Source organism: Ursus americanus, chromosome 15, assembly GCF_024610735.1.
Source record: "Ursus americanus isolate L20-20 chromosome 15, mUrsAme1.1.p, whole genome shotgun sequence".
In the NCBI taxonomy this organism is placed as follows: domain Eukaryota; kingdom Metazoa; phylum Chordata; class Mammalia; order Carnivora; family Ursidae; genus Ursus; species Ursus americanus.
Genome location: NC_142141.1, coordinates 23991482 through 24006011, shown reverse-complemented (window position 1 = coordinate 24006011; position 14530 = coordinate 23991482). Strand labels below are relative to the sequence as shown.

At 42.0% G+C, this 14530-nt stretch overlaps 1 protein-coding gene and 1 long non-coding RNA gene across 5 annotated transcripts in view; one reads left to right on the top strand and one right to left on the bottom strand.

The window, feature by feature from the left end:
* Positions 1–308: 308 nt before the first annotated feature.
* LOC123803668 (uncharacterized) lies at positions 309–1650 on the bottom strand. The gene is made up of 3 exons (XR_006782939.2): positions 1435–1650; positions 621–847; positions 309–439 (listed from the first exon to the last, which is right to left on the bottom strand). It is a non-coding gene; the product is annotated as an uncharacterized LOC123803668 (long non-coding RNA).
* The window catches only part of SMIM3 (small integral membrane protein 3), a 33775-nt gene continuing 19583 nt past the window's right edge, over positions 339–14530 (top strand). The window contains exons 1-5 of one of the 4 annotated variants that reach the window (XR_006782936.2): positions 339–447; positions 818–869; positions 3533–3716; positions 6051–6347; positions 7421–12852. The gene's annotated coding sequence lies outside the window, so the exon portion shown is untranslated. Of the gene's footprint in view, positions 448–817; positions 870–3532; positions 3717–6050; positions 6403–7420; positions 12853–14530 lie in introns of those variants that run through there. The other 3 variants (XR_015726854.1, XR_015726855.1, XM_045815316.2) reach the window with 3 other exon arrangements.

Sequence of the window (14530 nt, the reverse complement as noted above, 5' to 3'; positions counted from 1 at the left end):
CACACAGACTGCCATATGAAGGGTGGCTTCGAGTTATGCCTCACAGATGCCCATGTCAGGTCAGGGAAAAATCCATTTCATGGTTTGGCTGAATTCAGCCACTGGGAGTTTCTTTCTTTATCAGGATGATCTGTTTCTTCTTTCTGAGGTCAAAATAAAAACATCATGGAAAGGATCAGATGCTTTTATGTTTAAAAAAGGGGGATGAAACCAACTTGTCCGGTCTCTAGTTTACTTTGTTCCAAATCACAAAGCATGATGATTACCACACAGGAAAGCCTATTTCACAAGAGGCCCAGAGAAAGAGCCCGGCCGTTGCTAAACACATTCATCAGACGCTCAGAGCTCCAGCGGGGGTTGAGAAGGCGACGCTGGTGTGGGAGAGCCCAGCCCCTTTGGAATGGTGTCAAGGGCTCCGCCAAACAAGCCTTATACTTTGCTGTGAAGGTAAAACAAGTGAATGAACGCTCAAGTGGGTAGAGCAAAGAGCATATTACGTTGCTAGTACGTATTTGTTACTAGGCCACCAAAATTAGTCTAATTCCTTCATTGACACATGGGGAAACAGGTTCAGACAGAGGAAGTGGTTGGTCTGCAGTGAAACGGGGTCTCTAGCTTACCGAATGAGCACTGAGCGATTTCTTTTATTGCTTCGGTGATTGGGATTTCCAGTCTTGCCCACACTCCCATCTGTGCCTCTTGTTCGCCTCGTACAATTCATTGCTGGGGAGCCCTTTTAGATGCAGAGCTGTCGGTGTTTCATCTGAGACTCTTTCTGCCCTCACAGGGAAGCTTTTCTGTTTCTGTTTGTTTTTAGAGTCCACCTGTAGGACGTTCCAGGACATACCTGTAAGTGAAGAGATCGTAAGGTAATTGTCTTCCTCTATCTGACTTATTTCACTTCACAAACACCCATGAAGTCCATCCATGTTGTCACGAATGACAAGGTTTCATTTGTCTCATGGATGAATAGTATCCATACCACAATTTCTTTATCTGTTCATCCATTGATGGACACTTAGGTTTCCATATCTTGGCTATCGTATACAAACCTGCAATGAACATGGCAGTGCACGCCTATTTTTGAGTTAGTGTTTCTGTTTAAAAGTGGGAATGGAGGGGCGCCTGGGTGGCTCAGTCGTTAGGCGTCTGCCTTCGGCTCAGGGCGTGATCCCGGCGTTATGGGATCGAGCTCCACATTAGGCTCCTCCGCTATGAGCCTGCTTCTTCCTCTCCCACCCCCCCGCTTGTGTTCCCTCTCTCGCTGGCTGTCTCTATCTCTGTCGAATAAATAAATAAATAAAAATCTTTAAAAAAAAAAGTGGGAATGGAGCAGAGCGTAATCACAAGGAATACTGCAGCACCCCAGGGCTAGTAAAGCAGGGTGCTGTTTATGGCCTGAGGTCTGAAGGGGTAAGGAGAGGGAGTACTTACTGCAACCTGGAGTCAGAGAGAGCGATGTGAAGAGGGCCCCCTGACAGGAGCTGGGATCTTTGGGTCCGGGACAGAGCCAGGCATTGGCATGCCCAGGGCGGAAGGTAGAATGCAAAATGCCTCAGCTCCTACAGCCACTCCCCCCTTAGCTGGACCCAACAGGAAGTCAGACATCAAGGAAACCTATCTTAGTTCGGCTTCCCTCCAAAGCAGACTATGAGATGAAGGTTTAAGTGAAATCATCTGTGGAGGGGTTCAGGGAACACTAGTAGAGGAGTGAGGAACTGATACAGGAAGAGGAGGCAGCCAGTAAGACTGTGTTGTTAAGGGGCACCTGGGTGGCTTAGTCAGCCATCGGCTCAGGTCATGATCCCAGGGTCCTGGCATCGAGCCCCGCTTCATGCTCCCTGCTCAGCAAGGAGCCTGCTTCTCCCTCTGCCTGCTGCTCCCCCTGCTTGTGCTCTCTCTTTCTCTGTCAAATAAATAAAAATAAAATCTTAGACAAACAAAAAGAAGACTGGGTTGTTAAACCAGCAGTCCGGGGTGGGGATGACTGGAGCTTAGTCCCACAGAGAAACTCTGGGGAACAATGTGAACACGCGCCTCAAAACACCTCCATCAGAGGTTGAAGGAGTCAGGTGTTTATGCCTCTACCAGCATCTTTGGCCGAGGGCTGCTCCTGGGGATGCGTGTGAATTCCTAGGTACTTTGGGATTGCCAAGCTGGCAGGCTGGGCTTGGTGGGAAGAGCCCTCAGCCACATGGGAGCAGGTGCTGGCAGCTGAGAGCCTGGGGCGAACTGAGCTGGGGGAGCTCAGGGCATTGACAGTGTCCCACTGATGTGGGCTACATGGATGTGGGCCACAGCCCATACAGATGCACGGTCCATGCATGTCGCAGGATGGAGGCGTGTGTGGAGGGTGATTCCAGAGGGACAAATAAAACTTAGATGCATATTTAAAGTAAATAAGTAGGGGCGCCTGGCTGGCTCAGTCGGAAGACCATTGACACTTAATCTCGGGGTCATGAGTTCGAGCCCCACGTTGGGTGTAGAGATGATAAGCGAATAAATAAATAAAAGCTTAGAAAGGATTCAGGGTTAAAGACAAAAAAATAAACTAACTGAGTAATATTTACCAATACTCTCTAAAATTTAATAGCACTGTTTAGGTTTCAAAAGATTTTTTCCTCTTGATGCTCCCAATTCCTGTCCTCCAGCCTCTATCATAGTCATGCATCTACCGGTCTGACTGCGCTCGTCCATCGTGCATCGTGCCTCAGCTGGGGCAGGAATTATTCCTTCCATGGAGCAGAGAACAGAGGCACGACAGGGCAGCTCTCGGGGAGTAGGAGGCAGTTAGCTGGGAGACATTAGGAACGGTCCTGCCGCTTCCTGGCTGAGTAATCTTAGGCAAGTCAGCATGCCCCCTTTGGGGCTCTGTTTCCCCATGTGTAAAATGGAGGTTAATAATGTTTGCACCACAGAATTTCTGCAAGGACTCAGTGCATGTAAAATCCTTGCTACATGGCAAATGCTAAAGAAGTGTTCTTTAATCTTTTGGGGGAAAAAAATAAAGACAAAGGCTTTTATTTTATATATTTTTTTCTTCTTTTTTGAAAAAGATTATTTATTTATTTATTTATTTATTTATTTATTTATTTGAGAGAGAGGGAGGGAGAGGGAGAAGCGAGCTCCCCTCCTGAGCCAGAGCGTACTCGGGGCTCCATCCCAGCACTCCAGGATTACGACCTGAGCCAAAGGCAGACACTTAACCCACTGAGCCACCCAGGTGCCCCGATTTTTTTTTCCTTAAGACCACATTTACTTCAAAAATTATACTGGTTGGGAGTGCCTGGGTGGCTCAGTCAGGTAAGCAGCCAACTCTTGGTTTCGGCTCAGGTCCTGATCTCAGGGTGGGAGAGGGAGCCCTACGTGGGGCTCAGCGCAGAGTCGGCTTGGGATTCTCACTCCCTCTCCCTCCACCCCTCCCACTCGTGCTCTCTCTCTAAAATAAATAAATAAATCTTTAAAAGATTTTAAAAATTATACTGTCTGGACTATGATATCTGCCGGTAATAGGCATTCTCTTCCCTCTCAGCTACATGATGATGATAATTGAACACTTTGGAATTAAGCCAGGAGAGTGAGCGCAGATAATTACAACCCCGCTCATGAGACCACGTGACCATCGCTCCACCTGAAAACTGTTATGTGAAAGCCTTCCGTCTCCATTTCTTCCTTCCTGTCCGCTCAGCAACTTGTTTTCGTCTCAAATGCCACAGGTTTGGAAAATCCCATCATTTTACCTTCTTGCCTCATCACTAGTTCAATGAGGTCTTTCGACTACGATTAAAAAAAGGTTGTAATAAAAATAAAAATCCCTGCATCTAGATTTTAGGTTAAAGGCACATTTCTTTTGAAAGTTAGCAAGCCAGTGGGGGCTTCCCCAAAGAGTAAGAGGGCATTTTGCCCAAGGATCTGTACAGTGGAAATGCTCTTGGGAATTGTTCCAAGGAGAGAGGGGAAGGGAGAGAACAGTCATCTCAGGAGTCCTGCTGCCCAGTGCCTGACTTTGGGGGAAGAACTGAGCTGTTGAGGAACCTGTAAACAGGGAGGTGATGTCTGAGCTGCACATTTCCATAAGCGGAACAAGGTGGATTATTTTGCAAGGATATGCTTGTAACTCAAAACTGTAGTGATCTTAAGATTCTAAGTCTTAGCTTTGAAAGGATATTGGAAGTGCAAGTGACTTCAAAGAATATCTAATTCAACTCCCTTCTTTTCACTTTTGGGGCCAAAAGACATCGAGAAGGATGGGGACACACTGAAGGTCACATGGCAAACTAGCGCTAGAGCCAGCACAAGGAGCCACGGTTTAGAACTGTTTGGTGCCCGTTTAGTGCCCTTTCCATCGTGCCCATGATGCACTCACTTCCCCCTGTCTCACCAGCCCCCCACCATTCCAGTGGTGTCCTCTGCAATATCTTCCTGCTTGCATGCCTCCACTGTTAAGGAGCTCAACACACACACACACACACACACACACACACACACACACACACACACACACACCCATCCGACTGGTTCTGTTTCTTTGGAGAGCCATGACTAATACAGTAAGTTTTCAAGCATCCAACTGCCTTTAGGCACAACCTCAGAACCAGAAAGAGAAGTCTTTGTTGACCTCTCCTCTTCCTCTCCACATCCTGTCCTGTATTCATCCCACAGAGAGCATTATTCTGCACCAGGTGCTGGTGATACAATGGCAACTATCGCAACCAATACTGCAACCTGGGAACTGAGGGCCTTGATTAAATCAGACCCCACCCCAAATCGTTAGTGCAGTGACATAGCGTTTTGGCTCTGTAGTCAGACAGTCCTGGGCTCATATTCTGGCTTTGACAATGACCGGCTGGTGACCTTGGGAAGCTGCTCAGCCTTCCTGAGCCTCAGTTTAGTTTCCCCAAATGTGAAAGAGGGGTTTGCTTAAATGATCTTTAATTGTGGACGTGCAGCGTCTTAATTTATTGAAAATGCAGGAAGAGAAGAATTGTCAATAGTATCAATCAACTAACAAGATGGCAAAGAATGCTGCAGCAAGACTGAGGAATGAGATGCAGAATTAGTTAATGCTCTGGAGGGCAATAAAACATCTACTTCAGGACCTGGAAAAAACCATGCCTGACTCTGTGCTCCATACATATCATGTAGACAAATGGGTAATGCTTACCAGTCACATGCTCCCTTGCATTCATGATTTCACTTGATCCTACTTCATCCTAACTAAAACCCCTTGAGCAAGGCATTGCTATCCACATTTTGTAGAAGGGGAAACTGAGGCTCGTAGACATTAAATACTGGGCCCAAGCTCACACAGTTAGTCACTGCCAGAATCAGGATTCAAACTCACTTTTTAAAATCTCTAAACTACATGAGCACACACCTCCTTTTGCTTGGGGATTTGGGGCATTTGGGAAGGACGGCACGAGTTTAAGGAGTCTGGGATCTGTTTCCAGCACAGTGTTCTCTCCAAATAGTTTCTCAAGGAATAATTTTGAAAATGTTTAAAATATATTTTCTATACATACCTATAGTGAGCGTGCCTCCAAGTTTTACTTAGGTGTTTAGTGAAGGAACTGGCAGGATGAGAAAGAATGCTGGAATAAGACTGAGGAGTTCGATGCAAAATTGGTTAATGCCCTTGAGGGTAACAAAAACACAACTTTTGGGGCCATCTTTGCTAACAGATAGAATCATTTGCATCTCTATGGGACAAACCAAACAAATAGATTTGTACCTTATCAAACTTCCTACAAGTTAGCATCTAACTTTACTGAGTTGTAAGATGTCCAGACCATTAATTAACAGTAAACAGTAAACGACACAAGGGTACGCGTCCCTAGAGAGGCGGGCGATCTTTAGGCAGGCTTGTGAAGCCATGCTCTTGTTTGATGTTAACAAGACATCTAGTCATCCTTTTGGTTTGTTTCCAAGTTCTGGATCATTTTTCTTATCACCCCACCTTTATGATCGCAAACTTCAAAAATTATCTATGATCATAAAAATGGCTGATTTCATTATATTCATGGGTTATTTGACCTGTCTTGTTTGCACAGAAGACTCATTGCTGTGTGGTCAGCAAATGTGGAACATGTGGTGCTGAAGAAATACCACAGCCGAGAGAATTAACTTCTGTTTGGAGACCTCACAAAGAACTAGGATTGAGTTTTCAACACCCACTATCCTTCCTAAGATACATTCTCACCTTGACTGAGATATAAATCCCACAGCATACAATTCATTCAAGTATACGATCCATTGGCTTTTAGTATGTTCACGGGGTTGTGCAACGATCATCGCAATCAATTTCAGAAGATTTTCATCACCCCAGAGAGAAATCCCACACTCTTTAGGTACGACCCTCCGTCCCTCCTCACCACCCCAGCCCTAGGATATCACTAAGCTGCTTTCCACCTCTACTGACTTGTCTGTTTCTGATATTTCATATAAAGGGAATATATAGTACATGGTCCTTTGTGCCTTGCTTCCTCTACGTAGCATACTGTTTTTTCTTTCCTTTTCTTTTCTTTTCTTTTCTTTTCTTTTCTTTTCTTTCCTTTCCTTTCCTTTCCTTTCCTTTCCTTTCCTTTCCTTTCCTTTCCTTTCCTTTCCTTTCCTTTCCTTTTCTTCTTCTTCTTCTTCTTCTTCTTCTTCTTCTTCTTCTTCTTCTTCTTCTTCTTCTTCTTTAGAGAGGGAGAGAAAGAGAGAGAGAAGAGAGAGGGGGCAGGGGCAGAGGGAGCGAGAATGAGAGAGAATCTCAAGCAGGCTCCACTCCCGGCACGGAGCCTGATGTGGGGCTCGATCTCATGACCCTGAGATCATGACCTGAGCCAAGTCAAGAGTCAGATCCTTAACTGACTGAGCCACCCAGGTGCCCCTAGCACACTGTTTTCAAGGATCATGAACTGTGCATCAGTACTTCAGTTTTTTTAATTGCTGAGTAATATTCCACTGCTTGGTCATAAAGTTTTAGTCCTGTTTTCTTCTAAGAGTTTTACAATTTTAACTCTTTCATTTATATCTTTGATCCATTTTGAGTTTATTTTTGTATAAGGTGTAATGTATTCTTTATTCTGTGGCACCTGGATACCCAATCGTCCCAGCATCATTTGTTGAAGAGACTGTTCTTTCCCCACTTAATTGTTTTGGCAGCTTCTCGAAAATCCATTGGCCATAAATGTGAGGGTTTACTTCTGGATTCTCAATTATTTTCCCATTGATCTATGTACCTACATTATTCCAGCACGACACTGTTGAATATTGTAGCTCTGTAAGTTTTGAAATTGGGAAGTAGAATCCTTCAACTTTGTTCTTTTTAAGATTGTTTGGACTACTTATGACCCTTTGCATTTTCATATGAATTTCATTTATAAGCTTGTCCATTTCTTTCTTTTTTTTAAAAAGATTTTATTTATTTATTTGACAGAGATAGAGACAGCCAGCGAGAGAGGGAACACAAGCAGGGGGAGTGGGAGAGGAAGAAGCAGGCTTGCAGCAGTGGAGCCTGATGTGGGGCTCGATCCCAGGACGCCGGGATCACGCACTGAGCCGAAGGCAGACGCTTAACGACTGAGCCACCCAGGCGCCCCTAAGCTTGTACATTTCTGCAAAAAAAAAAAGGCAATTGGGATTTTGATCGAAATTATATTGAATCTGTGTCTATTGAGATGGGGTCATGTCATTTTTTCTCTTTATTCTCTTGATATGGTATATTAATAGTTGATTTTTGTATGTTAAACCAAGTTTGAGTTTCTGGGGTTAATCCCACATGCTCATGGTATACAATCTTTTTTATTTATTTCTGAATTAAGTCTGTTGGTAGTTTGTTGAAGATTTTTGTGACTGTAAGAGACACTGGTCTGTAGTTTTCTTGTGCTGTCTTTGTCTTGTTTTGGTATCGAGGTAATACTGGCCTCATAGAATGAGTTGGGAAGTATTCATTTCTCTTATGTGCATTGGAAGAGTTTGTGAAGAAGTGGTACTAATTCTTCTTTAATATTTGGTAGAATTCACCAGTGAAACCATCTGTTCCTGGGCTTTCCCTTTTAGAGTTGTTTTGTTTTGTTTTGTTGTTGTTGTTATTGTTTTGTTTTTCGATATATATATATTTGGGTTACCAATTCAATCTCTACTTGTTATGGGCCGACTCAGGTTTTCTATTCTCCTCAATTTAGTTTGGGTTTATGTTTTTCTTTTTTCTTTTTTTTTTTAAGATTTTATTTATTTATTTGAGAGAGAGAGAGAGAGCACAAGAAGGGGGAGCAGCAGCCCGAGGGGGAGAAGCAGGGTCCCCACTGAGCAGGGAGCCCAAACTGGGACTCGATCCCGGGACCCCGAGATCATGACCCGAGCCAAAGACAGACGCTTAACTGAGCCCCACAGTTTATGTTTTCCTAGGAATTTGTCCATTCCATCTAAGTTATCTAATTTGTCGACAAAGAGTTGCTCGTGGTATTTCCTTGTAATTATTTTTGTTTCTGGAAGGTCAGTAGTAATGACCCCTCTTCTATTCCTGACCCTAGTCATTTGATTTTTTGTTTTTCTTCTTTAGTTTAAGCTAAACGTTTGTCAATCTTGTTGATCTTTTCAAAGAAGCAACTTTTGGTTATTGATTTTCTTAATTATTGTTCTATCCTCTATGTCATTAATATCCATTCTAATTCTTACCATTTCCTTCCTTTTCTTGCTTTTGGTTTAGTTTGCCCTTCTTTTTCCAGTGTCTTTTTTTTTTTAAAGATTATTTATTTATTTATTTGACAGAGACAGCCGGCGAGAGAGGGAACACAAGCAGGGGGAGTGGGAGAGGAAGAAGCAGGCTCATAGCAGAGGAGCCTGATGTGGGGCTCGATCCCGGGACTCCAGGATCACGCCCTGAGCCGAAGGCAGACGCTTAACCGCTGTGCCACCCAGGCGCCCCTTTTTCCAGTGTCTTAACTGGTAGTTTAGGTTGTTCATGGGAGATCTTTCTTCTTGTTTAATGTAGGTGTTTATACCTACACATTTTCCTCTATCGGCTACTTTAGTTACATTTCTTAGGCTTTTGAATGTTACATCTTCATTTTCATGCATCTTAAAGGGTTTTCTAATTTCTTCTGTGATTTCTTCTTTGATACACTGGTCATTTAGTACTATGCTGTTTAATTTCCACATATTTGTTAATATCCCAAATTTCTTATTGTTACTCATTTCCAATCACACACTGTCCTGATTAGAGAACATGCTTCATAAGATTGCAGTCAATTTAAATTTATTGAGACTTATGTTATGGCCTGAAATCTGGTCTAATATTCTGTGTGCATGTAAGAAGAATGGGTATTCACCTGTCGTTGGGTTGATCTGCCTTTTGGATCATGTGAATAATGCTGTTCAATTCTTCTATTTCCTTGTTAATCTTCTGTCCAGTTGTCTATCCAATATTGATAGTGAGGTATGAGAGTCCCTGAAAATTATTATCACATTGTCTCTTTCTCCCCTTAATTCTTTTTTTTTTTAATATTTTATTTATTTATTTAACACAGATAGAGACAGCCAGCGAGAGAGGGAACACAGCAGGGGAGTGGGAGAGGAAGAAGCAGGCTCCCAGCGGAGGAGCCTGATGTGGGGCTCGATCCCGTAACGCTGGGATCACGCCCTGAGCCGAAGGCAGATGCCCAACCGCTGTGCCACCCAGGCGCCCCTCTCCCCTTAATTCTATCGACCTTTACGGTGTGTGTGTGTTGCTAGGTGCATATATGTTTATAATTTCCTCACAGATTGACGCACTTATCATTATAAAATGTGCCTCCTCGTTTCTAGTAACATTTTGTTTAAAAACCTGTTTGTTTCCTGTAAGCAATACAGCCACTCCAGCCTTCTTACGGTTGCTGTTTGCTTTGAGTCATATATCTTTTCTGTCCTTTTACTTTCAATCTGATCGGGTCTTTGAACCGGAAGTGTGCCTCTTGTACATAGCATATAGTTGGATACTGTTTTTAGTTTATTTAGCCTGAAAATCTCTGCCTTTTGATTGGACTGCGTCCGTCACTCATTCACACTTAATATTATCGTCAGTGGATTGAATTTACATCTGCCATTTCATTCACTGTTTTTATAGCTCATACGCATTTTTTGTTTTTATTCCTTCTTTGCTGCTTTCTTTTGTATCAAGTGGGCGTTTTCTAGTGTTAATATTTTAATTATTCAATGATTGACGTCTTTGCTCATCTATTCCAACATCAGAAAACCAAAGCTAAAAAATTAATTTCTATCAGGCTCTGCTTGCAGTCCCTAAAAGTAGGAGACTTCATCTTTTCTCAAGGTCCCCAACATTTGCTAAGGTTGGTGACTGGCCAGCAAATGAACTTTCTCACTATCTTAGCAGCATAATGTCGGGACCCTGTGAGACATGGAAGAGGCTCAGCAGCCCAGTTTCCTGGGAGGTCACTGTACACACAGGAAGTATAACTCTTCTTCCTTACTGGTTACATGATCATAGCCAATTCAATAAAATTGTTTCTCAAATATAAAACCCCTTAGATGGCTTTGTTTCATAATAGATTTGTCCAATTACATCCTGGTAGAGAGGAGGGCAGTTTCTTTCAATCTTTACAAATAAATTCCATGGCTAGGGACTCAGTCAAGTTCTCACTCTTGAATGCTGAGGGATCAGTGGGAACAAGATATCATTTAAAAATATTTCCTTTTAGTTTGCATAAGCATAACCAGACAAATTGAGCCTTACAGATAGATCGAGAAGAAAGCAGAAAAGAAAAAAAAAAAAGGGAAAAAGGACTTCCTTATAAGCACGTCAAATCCAAAGCATTAAAAACAATCCAATAATATTCTAAAACAAATAACCACTATTCTATTCTTCTCATGAACTTATTTGGCTCATGTGATTGATTCTTGACTCACAAACTTTGGCTCAACAGTGTATTCCATAAAGTTGTTTGTTTCTGGACTAAAAAGAGTCTGAGCAATCCTGATTCAGTCCTATGGTTCAAACTATAGATAGCTACGTGTGGTCACAGTTTCAACTTATGCTGAGAAGCCTGGCCCTGTAAATCTATTCCAGTAACGAGTACCTGGTACAATCTTTCTCACCAAGTTGCTGGGACTGTCCTTTGTTGAAGATGCCTTAGCCGTAGCAGGGGACTTCAGGTAAACATGTAAAGAAAGCAAAAACCACTTGTTGTCCATTAGACTGAAGCCTCTGTTAACTTACTAGACGAGACAACCATATCAGAATAGAGGAGAGTAAAATCCTATTGGGTTATTGTTTTTGTCCATGTTTCCTCAACAGTGTACTGTGGACAAGGGTACACAGACAAATCCACTTTTATTTTTTTACTTTTTATTTTTTTTAGAGAGGGAAGGGTCAGAGAGAAGGAGAGGGAGAATCCTAAGCAGGCTCCATGCCCAGCGCAGAGCCTGACAAGGGGCTCAATCTCACAACCCTGAGATCACGACCTGAGCCGAAATAAAGAGTTGGACGTTCAACCCACTGAGCCACCCGGGCACCCCCAGACAAATCTACTTTTAAAAATAAACATGGGGAAGTTAGAATGTACTTTTTTGATTGGACAGCTTATCCCATTTTGTGGGCTTAGTGTATAAGGTATATCCTAGAACAGTAGTGAGCCAATTAAGACATAGGGAGCATTTCAAACATACCTAACTAATTCTACCTGCTGTCCCTCCTGATTGTGAATGACACATCATGGGTTACAAGGTGAGAGATCCAGCCTTTGGTATTTTACCTATCTAGGAAGCACCAAAGATGTTTGATATGTAAAAACACATTACATTTTTATAAACTATCGAACTGATCTTGGGAAGGTAATGTTAAAAAGAATTTTCAAAGGAGAATCATCCCTAGCTTAAGACAGAAGCATAGATGCCTGGGAATGATGAATGGTTGTAGCTTGGCTGCCTGTTAATCAGAGTGACAATACACTAGTTAAATAAACATAACCATAGGTATAATTATAAGGAACTTTAGCTATTTAAGAAATGAGGAACTTCTGTTGTTTTGTTTTTAAGTGATTGAGGGCATGACAAAGCACAAAACACAGAAAAGTTATGCTGCTCAGATATATAATATCTGCTATTTCTGTACAGATTGTACAGAAATTAAAAATAACTTTCACTATCTCTTATTTTTTTAAGATTTTTTTTTAATTTACTTATTTGAAAGAGAGAGAGAGATTGAGCGCGAGCAGGGGGAGGGGTCGAGGGAGAAGACGACTCCGTGGTGAGCAGGGAGCCAGACAGACGTGTATGGGGCTTGATCCCAGGACGTCGGTATTATGACCTGAGCTGAAGGCAGGTGCTTAACCAACTGGGCCACCCAGGCGCCCCTCACTATCTCTTGTTAAGAAGAAACTGAGGCTATGAGTGCAGTCTGACTGCGACTTGTCACCCCATTGATCACCAGGGTTGATCTGGCTGATCTGGCTGGCTACGTGGGTGTCCCCTTCCTCCCACACCACTCCTGTGCGGCCCTCCTGAAGCTGAGCGGAGTGGAAGAGGATGACTTTCTCCCATAGAGAAGGACCATTCTTGGTCAAGGATATATGAGAAGCTTCAGTACCCTGCTAGAACCTCCAAACAAGCTCTTAAGGTCCATTTCTGGGGCACATAGGGTAGTCAAACTTCCAAAAATCCAGACACATCCGAACAAGTGCTACATGTAGCAGTCTGCCTTTCTAAGGGGGAAAAAACAGAAGTACAAACTGAATATTCCACACTAGTTTGCCATTTTAATATAGAGATAAACAAAACCAAATTCTACTCTCACGTTAATGCCAGAAAGACCTTTTTAAAAAGTCTTATGAGTAAGCCCATTACAACAGTGGCGATTTTGTCAAAATTTTAACATATTTCACTGCTTCCTTCAAGACTCATTATTTGCAGGTATTATAAAGCAACGGAACAAAGTTTTCTTGTCATCAAACTTCTACAACTTACCCATTCAAAATTTGTCTCTTGCTAATCTTTCACATTCTGGTACAGTTTTTTACTTCAAGATGAAATTGCTCTTTTTCCCTTGATAACAAAACTGCACTCATAATCTTATGCTATATTTGTATTTCTTTACTACTTCCATTCTTAAGATAGTCTCAACGGGCCATATAAGTTACAATGTTTTTTAGGTTTGTATATTTATCTGAAGAGAATTGGTATTGTTACAGACAAAATTTTTCTTCTTGAAAAATGATATGTTCATACATTTGTTCATATCTTATTTTGTGTATTTTAAAAATATTTTTTTAGTCTTCATCATACTGAATAAAATAGGATCCTGCCCATTTCTCTTTTTTCCTGCTTTATGGAGATATAATTGACATTTAACATTGTATGAGTCTAAGGTGTACGACATGTTAATATGATACATTTATAAATAGCAAAACGATTACTGCCGCGGTATTAGCTACCACTTCCTTCCCATCGCATAGTCACCTCTTCTTTTTTTGTGGGGAGAACATTGAGATCTACTCTCTTAGCACATAAATCACATCCTTTAAGCAATGTAACTACCTTCTATTTCCTCAAGTAGATAATAGTAGGCAAGTACCTGAGTAAGGTTTGAAAGATACAACCATTTAGCAGACCAGCAAAGCAAGCATTGTAAACGCTCTTACAGCCACACACATCCCATTTGCATTTCTTAAAGTGGCAAAATTGAATGTATACATTAATATACCCCAAAGGCTTATCCACTCTCAACCATATAAAAGTAGGAGGCATAGGAGTGTGTGTGTGTGTGTGTGTGTGTGTGTGCGTGTGCGCATGCATACCACGCTTGGTGAGGAATGTTTTTGTGTTCTATCTTCCTTACAAATTATCCAGGCAATAATTTAAGATCAGTCTAAATTCTTAGAGTGTAATGAAAGACCTTGGAAATTACATTTAAGTTGATATATTATAGAGTAATATAATCATTGATAATACAAACAATTCAGGAAATTCAGATTAACTACAATCTCCATGATCAAACATAAAATGTGCTCCATCACCATTACGTCATCTCATTTTATATTCTTCACGGTTTCACAAATTGATATCACTTCGCTTTTTTTTTAAATTTATTTATCTGATAGAGAGAGACAGTGAGAGAGGGAACACAAGCAAGGAGAGTGGGAGAGGGAGAAGCAGGCTTCCGGCCAAGCAGGGAGCCCGATGTGGGGCTCCATCCCAGGACCCCGGGATCATGACTTGAGCCGAAGGCAGACGCTTAAGGGCTGAGCCACCCAGGCGCCCCATCACTTTGCTTTTTTATTTGTTTGCTTATTTATGGTGAACAGTTCCCCCACTATATGTCAAACAATAAAGAAAGAGAATTAGTCTTCCTTGGTACCTAGAACATGTATGAGACTTTCAATGAATAGTTTTGAATAAAGAAATACATGAATGAAATCTTTACACACAATAATTGTATCAGATGGAAGGAATAGGTCTCATTTTACTATTTTACAAGGGAGGAACTGAGGCATTTATGGTCATTTAGCTACTTAGAGAGACTCGGAATTTTGGTTTCCTGACTTCCAATCCAACA